Source organism: Nothoprocta perdicaria, unplaced genomic scaffold, assembly GCF_003342845.1.
Source record: "Nothoprocta perdicaria isolate Ctin4 unplaced genomic scaffold, notPer1 scaffold_118, whole genome shotgun sequence".
NCBI classification, from domain to species: Eukaryota; Metazoa; Chordata; class Aves; order Tinamiformes; family Tinamidae; genus Nothoprocta; species Nothoprocta perdicaria.
This window is the reverse complement of record NW_020454294.1, coordinates 989,151-998,282: the sequence shown is the minus strand read 5'-3', so window position 1 is coordinate 998,282 and position 9,132 is coordinate 989,151. Positions and strand designations below refer to the sequence as shown.

Here is a 9,132-nt window from a genome sequence, read left to right as displayed (position 1 = left end):
GGAGAGTTAACAACTGTGTGAAGAAAGGAAAGTATGAGCTGTTTCCACCTTTTCCTGCTTACCCTTCTTCCCTACAACTAAAGGGAAATAGTGACTAAAACTTCTGACCATTGCAGAGAGCACTAGATCACTGCTTCTCTGATGCAGAAGCATCTGAGAGTTCTAACCTCTTAACAGCTRGTCTACAAGTAACACCATTTTACCAAGAGCTTGATTTAAGATAGTTTCCATTTTGCTTAAAACCCCTTCTCCTTGTTAGGAGTTAGCAACCTGTTTGAATACCTCCTCATATGAAGCAGCAAAATATTTTTCCTCACTTGTTTTCACATATCAGTGTATTTTTCCCACTTACTTGAAGGGTTGAGGTAGCWGGGGCAGAAGGAAGGTGTACAGGGTTTCATGGGGTTACTAGAGCTTCCAAATGTTTTCTGGAACAGACACAACTATTTCTAAGTCAATACCCTCCAAGCACATTTCAGCTTTTTTCCTAAGAGACCTCACTCTGCTAATATCTACCTTTCCAGCAAACAAGTAAACCTGTTCCTAGGTTAAACTAAGAGCTGCTATTCCTGTTATGAATGTATGCTGACTAAGGGTCAAACTCTCTCAAAAGATGCATACATGCACACACATACATGTCTACTCATGCAAATRCATATAAAAATAATCTGACTTTCTGAAAACAAAGCCCTGGACATGCAAAAAAAATTTATATCACAAGCTTTATTGCAGAAACTTGGGAAGACCGTGATGCAGCTTCAAGATTCCTTTATGGAGTTACCCTCAATTTGCTACATAGTGTGTTAAAGAAAAAAGTAACTTCTTTCCAGAAGTATCAGGACAACTGCCAGGGCGTAAAAACAAAACAAATTAACATAAGAAACAGATGATATTTTAGAGAATATACAATTTGCATCCAAACTATCAGTCACTGAGCAGGATTCTCTCATGAGTGGCACCCTCAGAAACAGAAGGTAACTGTCCCTTGGCCTGGAGGCTTCTTGTTTCCTTCTAAATACTTGTATTAGAAAGCAGAGACAGGAGAGTATAAGAAAAATATAGACAATAATATCAAAGTATGAGTGGTCTAATCACTATAAAAAATATGWAGACAACCAAGATGGCATTAACAAACAGTATGGAAATCAGTGATGCAGCTCTGCATAAATTCATACGATGCTCTGTCTGGACAGTAGAAGCAGAATGAAAAAAAGGTCCTCCCTTGAAAAACTTAATAAGCGAAAAATGTGTCCGTGCTGGCACTTGGTTTCAGTACCTTTCTAGTTATAGTTCATTTTCCAAAGATTTCTGACTTTGAAGTGTTGGAATATAAAATACACCCATTTGGGGCAAAAAAAAAGACAACAGAGAACAACTTTATCAACARCACACAAACTCCTGCAGAGCACAGCAATAAACAAACAAACAAACAATCAAAGCCCCATTGAGGCAAGTGCCAGAGAACAGGATGATCCAAGGAAGGTAYAGTTCATGCAGACAGAAGTTGGGAAGAATAAACTCCTCATTTCTTTTCGTGTATCAGTAAATGAGACCCAGCAGTATTCAAAACTTTTGACAGAGAAAGGCAAGCAAGCACATGTTACGAATTCTAAGCAAACTGCTAATGTCAGGAACAGTGCACAGTGTTATACTGTTACTCCAACAAAGCTATGCCTTAGTAATTCCCTAGGAAGAAAATGCAAGTGTGGGGGAGGCATGGGGGAAAGGGAAGAGATAACAGAAAAAGACAACAAGCAGAAGAGAATGGAGTTACAGTAAGTCAGGGCTGAACTGCAATTTTTCTGGCATTAGTAACTCCAATACAGAGAACGTTTTGCTATTGTCACCTACCATTGTAATAGAACATTACCCCACTCAAGCACTGTGGATCTAATCTCCAATTGTTACTTGAGTACCAAGTATGCCACTTAAAATTCAGAACTGAACAGATCTGAACATATCAAAAGCCTCAAGTCACAGCTAAATACAACTGTTCTTTAAGCTTTATTTTTTTCTTCAATCTCTCATTCACAGCTTTGAGTCCTGGTATCTTCATTCACTGTTCAGTGTTATGAACAAAACAGTATCTTTAACTTATAAAAATTAGGCTGAAGATGTACAAAGGAATTATTCATCTGCTACTTCAGAGTGATTCTGAGGGGAAAAAAATGCTTTTCATCACATTAAGCTTCCCATCTAAAGCTATTAATAACCAGATAGAATATGAGTCCCACCCCTCCCTCCAGCTCCCAAGAGAAAAGTGAAGTTATTTGTGCAGTAAGAACATGAAATAGTCAGAGCGAGTCAGAACAAAGGTTCACCTAGCCCTGTAGTTTGCCTCTGACAGCAGCCACAAATGAAYGTAGAGCTAAGAATACGGCATTTTTTTCTATAATATGCAGCCCTCAACCATTTGCAGCTTTAGGACATTAGAAGCCTGATGCAGTTTCTACCTGTTCAATAAACACGAACTAGAGAAAAAGAATGTATATTATTTTCTGACCTGCTCAATACATCTGATTACATCATATTTTTTTCTTCAGTGCAAAAAAACGGAAACACTGGTTAAGAAAACTAGAGAGAAATCCACACTCTGTGCCTAACTTCTAGAATAAAATAGTTTATCAGAACCACCGGGGTTGTTCAGGTGGTTCAAAGGGCACAGAAGCCACTGCTGGTTTAAACATCTTTCACAATGTTTTAGCTGAAATTTAAAATACACTAAGATAAAATGCTTCATGGAAAAAGGTCCTAATGGGATTATTAACCGAGACTCCAAAAACAAAAGAAGGCTTGAATGATAATTTAGAAACCACACTAAAGTGCACTAATGGAACTTCCCCTGAAATGCAGAAATTACAGTTTCTCTTTCATTTATTAATGTCCATAAAACTACTACACTTTTTTTTCCCCCTAGCATAATTCAGTCTTGTTGCCTATGATAATACAGATGTAAATACAGACAAATCTTTAAAAATCCACCATCCTTCTCTACAGAACCTTATACTGTTTGGCACCTTCACCAGAATAAGATGTCAGAAGTTAATACAGGCAAAGTTAATACATACTGTTCATACAAATGAACAGAAGGGTACAGCATCTCCTACTGAGATGTTAGTTTCTATTTTCTAAATTACACAGGTCACTGAGCTGCTTGTGTTTCAAGCTTTCAGAAACTCCAGATCCTCCTGCTGCCACTAAAAACCAACAGGGACCTTGTTCTGCTATGTCTGATAGGTGAATTACTTATTAATATGGAAGTACACAATTTTAGCAGTTGGGAGCAGATGATAATAAAGTAGTTGAGCAAATCACAACCAGTACATTCCCAATGACTGGAACAGTAAATTTGTACATTAAAGCCCCAAAACTTTCTGCTTAGACAGCTACTCAATATTAGGAAATAACTCAAAATAAGATGCATAGCAATTTCCCAGACTCTGTTCCATGTGAACCTACTTGTGAGGTTCTAATTACAGCAATATTATCACTCTTCCAGTAAGCAATCTAGAAAAAGCAGCACAAGAGCTTATAAGAGACTTAAGCCATGCTAGTGACACCTGTGAATAAAAATGTAATAAATAGGAAGCATTTTGAAGAGCTCAACTTGTAATAGAGCTTTGCTTGCAAGGAAATGACATCAAAACTATGCTAGAAGAATATTAAGGAAGTCAAATCTTCAAAACTAATGAAAATCTAGAGTTTGTTCATCTGTACACTCACAGACGGCTTGTATTTACAAAGCCATTTTGACTTCTTATCTCCAGTATTCCTATTTCCTTAAAATAAAAAAGGATGACTGTTAGGGTAATGCAGGTATTCTTTTTTTTTTATCATGACTAACAGGAAAAAGAAAAACCAAAAAACCTCACATACTGTTCCAACCCTGTTTCACAGACARTAAGTTTCAGGAAAAAAGCCTTCTCAGAGACAAACTCAATACCGAATTTGCGGCTGTCACTATCATTGCAGTCGCACAGTTGACAGACTTGCCTATGATGAACAAGGTAGTGAGGTTGTCCCTTCTGAAGAACAAATCCGAGTTCATTGCAATTCTAAATAAACTGGCCACTAAATCAGGCTTTTGTGGCAATCACCTCTTCCACTAAACCACAAGAAGCCTTAATGCCAGCATTTCTTAAGCTTAGTGTGCCTCACTCTGCTGTCTCAGATGGGCTCTTTAATAATGAAACGACAAGATTTGTAAGAAGGATTTAGCCCAAACATTTGATTAGAGGAATCAAAAATATTTACTGATAGAAACTAGTTCTTTCTTCATGACATGATCCTACAATTTAACACTAACATAAACTACTAATACCTGCCCCGATTTCTCTACATTCTACCTGTTTCAAAGGCTGGGTTTTACTTGAACTTGTGAAACTGGAGATTTCCTCATATATATCTCCAAATACACAATACTCAAACACAGTTTACATCATGCTAGTGATTATTGCCTCCTTAAGGTATTTCATAAATCAAAAATATAGCTGAATTTTAGGTATAAACAAATAGTTATGATATATGGCCAGTAGGAACTCGAACTACCATCCCAATCCAGCTCCCAAGAGCATTCAGCAGTAAAAAGGAACAGTATGTATAGATACAGAAATCTTTGTCAAGGTTGCATGAGAGACAAACCTTGAGGCACACTTCATCCTCCAGGTCCCAATCTAGCAAGGCATTTATGCCTTGTATGTTTGAGCAGGCAAGCATAATTCAGTAGCACACYGCATAGCGGTAAAAGCATGTTTAAGGGCTTTGCTTGATTTAATCTATCAGCTATGAGAAGACATATCATTTTGTACTTAAGCTTCTTGGACTTAGAAGCCATTGTTTTAGCAGATTTTAATTTATATAGATACATAAAAAGATATTCTTACCCTGAGAACTACCCTGAGTCATAATCGAGATGCTAATTTATTTCCTCTGTGTGTAAACTTCTAACCATTCTCCAAATTTCAATCCTGAAGCCTTATTAGTCAACTTTGTTTTTCCTTTATGTCACTTTTAGATGCTTGTTTGCTAAAGCACTGCTTCAAAGTTCATACTCAAAGCAATAAAAGTGTACTTAATTTGAATTACCTGCAGTTGAAGGAAATGTTTCTATTGTTTTGGTCACATTACAAACACCTTTTCAAAAGGGCTCTTAAAAAAAATCTGTGCAACTGTTGATATATTTATAAGCAGTCACTGTCCTACAGACCTCAGTAGTGGGCTGAAATATCTCTTAGTTAATTTTACTGGTATGTGAAACCAAAACTAAATAAAGTCAACCCCCAGCAGAACAAAGGCCTGAAAGTGAAATAGAAAGAAATGAGATAGTGACTTCATAGGCATCTGCACCTTACTGTGTATTTTAATAAGTAATACAGTTCAGCACAAGAGAAATATAGACGAGCAGACTTTATAGCATTCATTTAACACTTTTAACATTGAGCAGGGTATTATCTCTGCCCAGTAAGAAAAGTCAGTCTACTCCCTCAGGTGGCAAGGTATCCCACTTTCTCTCTTCTCCTGTCCTGATTATAATTTCCTTGAACTAAAAATTGTTGCTAGTCTTAAGATTTAACTGATTTCACCTAGCAATATAAATCTTACATTGTTCCTTTACACACAGACAACATCAGGAGCAACATGAAGAAGCAACAAGCAGATAAGTCAATTCCAAGGAGATCCACAACACAGCGACTCAAACTGTACTTCACATATCAGCTCCTAAACTACATTTTAAGTGCATCCCTTGGATCTTTCAAGCATCACAGTATCAGACACGATATATCATACATGTGGACTTTGCAATCTGGTATTCTCTCAACAAAGAGCACTGCACTTAAGTGTTACAGTGCAATACTAGGGTATTTACCGAAGTCTATTTCTGATCCAAGACTAAGTGTAGGACGCAAAATAAAGGAACACGAGTAAAGCTATAGCTACCAGTAAGTACTCTGCGATGAGGCAATACTCAAAATTAGCTTAATTTTCATGAAATTGTATGCTGTCTCACTTAAAACATAGTTACACGTGATACAAAAAAAGCAATGCTTTGACAAGACTTGGGAGAATGGAGGAAGGACTTGGGAGAATGGACTCTTTTCAGAAAAGTCACATGCAATAGTAAGAATTAATGCTGCATGGCTCAGGTGTAGCCCTGCTAAGGCACTATTATCTTGAATTCAAATACTGTGATTATTCAAGTCTTTAAAATGAGTTGCAGGTCTACAGAGACAAAATTAATACAATTTTACAGAATCTCCCATTCCTAAACATGTTTATTTAATAACACCACCTCCATCTCTCAATTGCTTAATTCCAATGTTATTCTGCTTAGCCAATTATGTACAAGATTTAAGTTTGAATAGACTCAAACATGTAAAATTACATCTACATTAATGTCAGTATTTTAATAAGAAATGTTATTGCTAAATGGCTTATATTTAGGTCATTGTGTGAAAGCAGCTGCTTTATATTCCTAGTTCCACTAAAATGTAAAAAGGCAACAAGATCTTTTATTGACAGTTGCATTCAAAAACATACCAGTTACATAAGTTTGCAAATTATACTGTGCCAAAGTTAAATATCTAAGCATTTAAACGATAGTTCTTAAAACACTATCTCAGCAAGAATGACTCAACTTAGCTGTGTAAGCTGCACTCTAGATAAGAGGCAAGTGGCTTGGTTTTATAGAAAAAAATCTTTTTGCATTCTGCTTTAATTCAAATTGCACCAAGTGAGTTCTGCTTGTTTAGACCTGCAAGCTTCACCAGTCCTTTGGCATCTCCATCTCGCCTCCTTAGTTTCACAGCACCCATAGACAGCTAAGTAAATACTTGGAAAACAGGTATATTATACCTCAAGGGGAAAGATTTACTAGACCAACCAGAAGACTACATCTATTAGCCATATGTAAGCCTTGTCTATATACTAGAAAAACATAGCTATGCCAGAAGAACAGGAGAGCATATCAATCAGCTCTCTGCAGTATAAGCTACATTTACCAGATTTTATCAGATATGTATGTCTGCGAAGAAAACTTTAACAACTGGCATCATGTATCTGCATGTTCTTTACTTTTAGTATATGGACAAGATCTAGGGCCCACAAAGAATGGCTCAGAAGAGAAAGCTTTAGGAGCAGTTCTGTCATACTGCAGTGAAAAACACTGATATAACTACCAAAACTGCTTTTCTTCAGTAATCTGATTGCTGCTTATACAGATGCTGGGTAAGGAAGAAGTAAAACTTCCTCAGCATACATCTTTTCCTCCATTCTACTACTCATATTATTGATAGAAAAACTATGAGTAGTATCAGAAGAAAAGCTATCAGGGAAGAAATGTGGGTAAAACTTGCACAATTGTTTATAAATTGGCAATTCACATAGGGTCATGAGCTACAACAGTCAACTGTAACTTCACTACTGCTTCACAAATCCTCAATCAGCCACCTAACCATCAGGGGGAAAAAAAAAAAAGAAAAATAAAGAAAAAAAGTATGTGCACGAAAAATGCTGCACTAGCTCATTTTTGGAAAGTCACCTCAAATTAAAGGAGTCAGAACTTATTATTGAAAGATTCTACTTATTCTACTGTTAAATACCACAGCCTAAGGAAACATATGATCCATCACTTAAGGAAGAAACCTACTGCTTTCAGTATYTAAGACAGCTGTCTGCTAACAAAAATAAAGTAATAATAAAAATCTTTCAAATGACATGCATAAAAGTTATGACACTGGTCATTTGATTGACCCACAAAGGAGGTACAGATCAAAAAAATACTCTTTCCTTAAAACTACTACAGTAAATTTAAATGTTRGTTTTGTAACAACAAAATTTTGCCATACATATCAAGACACCCCAATGCTTTAGCCGCACAAAATAAACACAAACACACACTGAACATTTGTCTATGAACTCAAATTCTTCCAAAACAATTAACCTGCCGCCAATCTTGGGGCTGCATCATATCTACGGCTGCACAGACTAAGGGGACAAGAAAGTTACAGCCTCAGAGCCCACGAGTTTTAACACACGGGCCCAAACACCCACCACATCACGGGGCAAGTTTTTAATCCCAGGGGCCCGTTTGCTCAAGGCTCCTTCCACCCTGACAGAKCGCAGAGCGGCAGCGCAACCTTTGCTCGTTGTTTTCCGCGGCACCGGAATCTCGGCGTTGTTTTCAAAGGCACCGGAATCTCGCCCAAACTTTAAAGGCCTCCCCGGCGCTGGCAAGCGAGCAGGCTGCCGGCTGCATAATCATGTCACTACTTGGGGCACCCCTGGTGCTCCAACCCTTGCTGGGGTCGGGTGCTTTATAAATAGATGCGTGTTCCTTTATTTTTCCTTTCTTACCGCCTCCCTGCGCCGTGCCCGGGGCGTCTGGGCGGCGATGGCAGAGGAGGCTGTTTATAGCCATTATTAAACGAGCTCCGCATGGGCAAGGCGGGAGGAGCGGAGCAGAGCGCTGCTACCTGGGCCAGGCCCCAGCCCCTCCACGGCCAGTCCCGCGGGGCTCCCCCCGCCCCGGCCCTCCCGTGAGGAGCCCGCAATGCGGGGGCGGCGGCGGCCACGGGGGGGGCTCCGCGCAGCATCATCCCAAGGCACCATCCCCCTCCCTCTCCCTTCCCCCCCCCTTCCATCTCCCTCCCTCTTTCCGCCCCGAGCCGGTACCGGCGATGGCGCCGCCTCCCCCCGCCGCTTGTTTACCGGCCCCCGGGGCCGGCCCTGCCGCCCCCTCCCCGGCCCGGAGCGGCTCCCCGCACTGCGCGGCGCCACTTACCCCCCGGGCGCGGCGGACGGCGCCGGCTGAGGCGGGCTGGGCCGCGCTGCCGGCGGAGGGCAGGGGGAAGGGGCAGCCGGGGACGCCCGCGGTGGGGCCGGCGGCGATGGGGATGGGGAGAAGGGGAAGGAGGGGGGGAAGGGCGGCCCGGCCGGCGGCCTCGCCTCAGTTCATTCGCAGGCGGCGGCTGCCGCGGGCGGCTCGGTGCGCAGCGGGAGCGCAGCGCTCATGTCGCCTCCTCTCCCCCCTCCGCCGCCGCGGACCGCCCGTCCCGCGCCCCCCTCCCTCCGCCTCACACACACACCCCGCGCCGCCTCCTCTGCGCAGGCGCGCCGGGCGCCGCCGCCGCCCCT

At 40.9% G+C, this 9,132-nt stretch overlaps 1 protein-coding gene across 2 annotated transcripts in view; it reads right to left on the bottom strand.

Annotated features, from left to right (window-relative positions):
* The window catches only part of PPM1A (protein phosphatase, Mg2+/Mn2+ dependent 1A), a 29,779-nt gene extending 20,939 nt beyond the window's left edge, over window positions 1–8,840 (bottom strand). For both annotated transcript variants that reach the window (XM_026053720.1, XM_026053722.1), the window contains exon 1: window positions 8,780–8,840. The gene's annotated coding sequence lies outside the window, so the exon portion shown is untranslated. The remainder of the gene's footprint in view (window positions 1–8,779) is intronic.
* Window positions 8,841–9,132: the final 292 nt, after the last annotated feature.